Source organism: Cannabis sativa, chromosome 3 (genome assembly GCF_029168945.1).
Source record: "Cannabis sativa cultivar Pink pepper isolate KNU-18-1 chromosome 3, ASM2916894v1, whole genome shotgun sequence".
Lineage (NCBI taxonomy): Eukaryota > Viridiplantae > Streptophyta > Magnoliopsida > Rosales > Cannabaceae > Cannabis > Cannabis sativa.
The window spans coordinates 30,312,865-30,318,976 of NC_083603.1; positions in this window are offsets into that span (position 1 = coordinate 30,312,865).

Consider the following 6,112-nt stretch of genomic DNA (forward strand, 5'->3'; position numbering starts at 1 on the left):
GCTGAAATATCATTTATACGGGGTTAAGTGTTTTAAGGATTAAATACATTGTAAGGTGTAACGGTAATCTAATCCCTTTACAGTGTAGATCATTCATATAGAGGATCATTGATCAAATTAGGATTATAACAATGGATAACTAATGATGTGTCTATATGGTGGAACATATAGAGCATTCTATATACTGAGAGTGCAATTCTAAGTTCTATGCGTGGATTCAACGAAGAATTAATAAGTCAGTGAATTTAGGTGATAAATTCTTGATCTGCTTATTGGAAGCTCGGTTATATAGACCCATGGTCCCCCCACTAGTTGAGATAATATTGCTTGTAAGACTCATATAATTGGTTTTGATTAATCAATTATAATTTTCAAATTAGACTATGTCTATTTGTGAATTTTTCACTAAGTAAGGGCGAAATTGTAAAGAAAGAGTTTTAGGGGCATATTTGTTAATAATGATACTTTGTATGGTTCAATTAATAAATATGATAAATGACAATATTATTTAATAATTATTTATAGTTATTAAATAGTTAGAATTGGCATTTAAATGGTCGAATTAGAAAATTGGCGTTTTTGAGAAAATCAGATGCAGAAAAGATAAAACTGCAAAATTGCAAAAACTGAGGCCCAAATCCAATTTGTATGGCCGGCCACTTTTGTAGGGAATTTAAACTGATATTTTCATTATTTTAATGCCAAATAATTCAAACCTAACCCTAGTGAAATGCTATAAATAGATAGTGAAGGCTTCAGGAAATTTACACTAAATTTCTACACACTTTTCTTCTGACTTTTCATTCAGAAAAAACTGAGCCTCTCTCTCTCCCTATCTTTGGCCGACCACTCCCTCTCTCTCTTTTTCATTGAGATTTCGAAATCCTTAGTGTGAGAGTAGTGCCCACACACAGCAAGTGATACCTCAGCCATAGTGAGGAACATCGTGAAGAAACACTTTCAGCAAGAAGGAGTTTCAGCACTAAAGAATCAGAGAAAGAGATCCAGGTTCAGATATTGATAATGCTCTGCTACAGAAAGGATTCAAGGGCTAGATATTTGAACGGAAGGAGTCATATTATTCCGCTGCACCCAATGTAAGGTTTCCTAAACTTTATATGTGTTTATTTCATCGTTTTAGAAAGTTCATATTTAGGGTGTTAATCAACATACTTGTGAGTAGATCTAAGATCCTAGTAAAATAATTTCAAACAATTAGTACATATCATTAATCCTAAATTCTGACGGTGATTTTCAAATGCAGTTACTGCCAAGACTTTGGTGAATGGATCTGCTAAGTTGTCTTCTGTGTCCACTTTCTCAACCAGTACATCCCCTCTTGCCACATATTCTCTGATGATGTGATACTTCCTTTCTATGTGTTTGCTTCTCTTGTGGCTTCGAGGTTCCTTTCAAGTACAATTATCAGACATAATCTTCTATGTTCGAATTGTAATGAAAAGGGACATCAAAAAGAACGATGTTCCCGGCTTCTAAACAATTCAAACGAAGGTAATGCTTTTGTCTTTCAATCATGTGTTTTAGAGAACGACAAATCCGCTTGGATTGTTGATTCTGGGTCTACTAATGTAAAGACCGCTTAGTTTAATTTGGAAATTAGCAGTTAATTATGTTTAATTATGGAAAATTATTTATAGATATTTAAATAATTATTTATGCTCTTATTATTGAATTCTGAGATGTATTTTATGTCATATAGTGAATTTCATAATTTTGCATTTCCGGTGCCCGGTAACATGGAACTCGGTGTTTGGCTCAATAAGATCACAACTTAGTATGTTAGTATTGTGGGACGGTTTATTAGACATTCGGAATGTCGGGATTGGCCGGGAATTTAGAATTTCCCAAAATACCCCCTTTAGTGCCCTTTATGTTATTTTAGTATGGAGGGGCAAATTGGTCATTTTTCCCCAATGATATTTTGTCCTTTAGTGGACTTTGTAATTGGAAATTATGTGATTATGTGGCATTTGTTTGGCTGAAATAAAGGTTTATTATTTGCATTTCACTCTCATTTATTCAAAGATTTCAAAACTTAGAAAAAATTAAAAAATTCAAGAGCTCTCTCTCTCTCCTTTCGGCCCACCTTGAGCAGCAAGGAAATGGGGGTTTTTCTTGGTGATTCAAGCTCCTTTTAGCAAGTTTTAGTGTTTCCAAATTGTTGGTATGATTTCTACAACTTTCTTTTAAGTTTCTTGGAAATTTTTGGAAGAAAATGATGTTTCGTATGCTTAATTTTTGAGTGTTCTTGCTGCTGTATGTTGTTGTTGATTTCTGAAGTTTATTCATGAGTATTTGTGTAGATTAGAGCTACTTGTGATGCATGTTGGTGGTGTTGTTTAAAGTTATTGAATTTTTATTCAAAAGCTTTGGTTTTCAAACAGAAAATGTGAAAATAGTTGCTGTAAAGTTTAGTTGTGCTTGAGTTCAGTTTCTGCAGTTTTTATATGCATGAATATGTAGTTTTATTCAGGTTTTGATGCTTGTAGGTGAGCTTTAGCCAAGTTTGAGTTTCAAACTCAAAGCTTGGAGCTCACATGGCACTTTTAGTATCTGTGTGTTCTGGGTTGTTTTGGTGCTTTGGAAATGTTCTATGGGGTATTTACAACAGGTCTGGAAGTTTTGGTGTGGTTTGGATTTGATTTGAGCAAGTTATGAATTTTTGAAAGTTTCCTGCGAGGAACCGGAATTCCGGTTTTGCATCTGGAATTTCGGATGGGGTTCAGGAATTCCCAGAGCCGGAATTCCGGTTGTAGAACCGGTCTGTCGGTTGGGGGATTTTCAGGAACCCTAGATTCTCTCGTTTTTATGTTATTTGGGGTATTGCCATGCTTTTTATCGATAGGGAAACTTTTAGTTTCTAGTTTAAGTCCCCGGGAAGTAATTTAGCGTATCACTTATTAGTGTTGTGATTGTTATGGTTTAGGAGCCTGTAAACCGCCGCGCAGTTCGTTCCAGTCAGGTTGACCGGCACACCTGAATTCAGAATTGAGGTAAGATTAGTATAGCAGTATGCATCTATATTACATGTTTAGCGTGCATGTTAGGAAGCCTGTTAGATTACATTAGATATGTATGTTGGCTTTGTACCATCCGACCATATCACATCGGTTAGGCTAGAGTATGACTAGCAACTGGAGTATGACCAGTACACCGAGTATAGGCTGATTCTAGGGTTGGTGGTACTGTGCTATTAGACCGTATCACATCGGTTAGGCTAGAGTATGACTAGCAACTGGAGTATGACCAGTGAACCGAGTATAGGCTGATACTGTAACACATCAGTTAGGCTAGAGTATGACTAGCAGCTGGAGTATGACCAGTGAACCGAGTATAGGCTGTTACTTGTCAATAGTTCCGTCTTATGAACGTTCGGGACTCAGTATCGTGTGGGACACGGCAGTTAGGGTTGTGATCAGGGGTATGGGTGTGACAGTCAGTAGTCCCGTGATCCGTAAGGGGAAATACCGGGTAAGCTGTGCAATCCCACACCGCTTGGGGAAGGTCAAGTGGGACGATTCTGAGACTGTGTAGGTATGGGACTATACAGTTGAAGAGGGCTTAAATGGATTGATTGGTACTACCTATGTCAACAAGGTGCATCTTGTTTTTCGGTAGCCCATCTCGAAAGAACTCCACAGTTAAGCGTGCTTGGCCTGGAGCAATTTCAAGGATGGGTGACCTCCTGGGAAGTTTTCCTAGGATGCGTGTGAGTGAGGACAAAGCACGCTGGAAACACTTGTGTTGGTCTGTAGGGTCAGTCATCAATCCAGAAAGCAGCCAGAGTGGCGTACTCGTGTATAAGAGCCATTAGTCCGTGGGTGTAAGGGCCCAATGGAGGCTTGAAGCGGGGACGTTACAAATGGTATCAGAGCCTTGACCCAGCTGGAAGTGTGGTCGACGAGGACGTCGGACCCCGTAAGGGGGGGTGATTGTGACAGTCAGTAGTCCCGTGATCCGTAAGGGGAAATACCGGGTAAGCTGTGCAATCCCACACCGCCTGGGGAAGGTCAAGTGGGACGATTTTGAGACTGTATAGGTATGGGACTATACAGTTGAAGAGGGCTTAAATGGATTGATTGGTACTACCTATGTCAACAAGGTGCATCTTGTTTTTCGGTAGCCCATCTCGAAAGAACTCCACAGTTAAGCATGCTTGGCCTGGAGCAATTTCGAGGATGGGTGACCTCCTGGGAAGTTTTCCCAGGATGCGTGTGAGTGAGGACAAAGCACGCTGGAAACACTTGTGTTGGTCTGTAGGGTCAGTCATCAATCCAGGAAGCAGCCAGAGTGGCGTACTCGTGTATAAGAGCCATTAGTCCGTGGGTGTAAGGGCCCAATGGAGGCTTGAAGCGGGGACGTTACAATGGGCGTCTGATCATAACCCGGGATTTATGTATGATTATGATTATGCTTTTCTTGCTGAGTCTGTCGACTCACAGTGATGTGTTTATGTGTAGGTAAGGGCAAGGCCAAGGCTGAGGAACTGTGAGAGCGAGCCGATGAAGATTGTACATGTCGGGGCGGTTAGGCCTGGAGCGTACGATCCTCGGGACAGTAGTGCTTTTTTGTAATTAGATGCTAGGCGTCAAGTATTTTGTATTAGACAGTATACTTTTGTAAAGATTTTTGTAAATGGGATCCCACAGTATTTTGTATGAAATATTTTATAAGTTTAATAAAAAAGCAAAAATTTTAATTAATCACGATTTCCATAAACCTCGGTTATTAGCAACGAGCTGCACAGTATGTTTAAAAATCACGTAATACGCCTATGCTAGTTAGGGTGTTACAATTTGGTATCAGAGCCGCCAGGTTATCTTCCAAAGATCGTCACGACATGTACAATCATCATCAACAGTTAGCTCGTTCTACAGTTCAGTAAGCTTTTATTGCTTTAGTAGCTTATTTAATTATTATGAAATAAGAAAAGCTTGATAGGAAGCATGTTAGTAGCCTGATAGTAGAATAGGCGCATGTTTTTAATTTTCAAATTAAGCGGCATTAGTAAGCTCTCTTTGATCATGACCTGATGTGCCAACTCTTGGTTTCGTAGGCTGTTCAGACTAGATGGACGCCAGGCGGAACACCAGGAGTCAGGGCAACTCAGTAGGGTCAAATTAGGGTCAAGGAGCTCAGTTTCCCCCGCATGCTAAGGGCCGTGGTAGAGGTCCCCGGGGCAGGGCCCGTGGTCGGGGTGACGATAACCCTCCACAGGCTGCCCAGGCTGCTCAAGCCGATCAGGAAGCCCAGAATCGGGAAACTAGGTTTGCTGAAATGCAAGCCAGAATAGAGGAGCAAGATCAGGAGATTCAGAGATTGAGGCAGCAGGGTGCTCCTGCAGTGCCGGTGCCAGAAGCTCCTGTGGCACCTGCCTCTATTGCTCAGGCCGAGATAGTGGTAGCGGTAAACAGAATGGAACCCTTGTATGAAAGGTTCTGGAAGCAAGCACCTCCAGTTTTTCTGGGAAGTCCGGACGTCATGAAACCCGAACAGTGGCTAACAGTGATCACCAGGATATTGAACTTTATGGGTGTCACCGGGAATGACAGGGTGGTGTGTGCCACCTTCCAATTCTAAGAAGACGCTCTAGTCTGGTGGGACATGGTGTCTCAGATTCATGATGTCACCACTATGACCTGGGAAAGGTTCCAGGAACTCTTCAACGCGAAGTATTACAATGAGGCCGTTAGAAGTGCCAAGAGGAAAGAGTTCACCCACCTAACCCAGAAGGAGAATATGAGTGTAACAGAGTACACTACCCAGTTTGATCGGTTGGCGAGGTTGGCCTCGGGAACTGTGCCAACCGATTTCAGCAAGAAGGAAAAGTATCTGGACGGATTAAATGTGAAGATCAAACATGACCTTATGATCACCACTGACGACAAGACCATCTATGTTGAGATGGTGGAGAAAGCACTGCGAGCTGAGGGCGCAGTTGGATGTATGTCGGAGTCGGCTAGGACTCCAGTGAGTGGCGGGGCTCCTACCCCTCTTGCATTAGGCTTTAGCAGGGGAGGTAATGGTTCGGCCATGGACAAGAAGAGGAGAACATCCACTGCATCCGGTGGCTCGAGGCAAAACAAGAGGT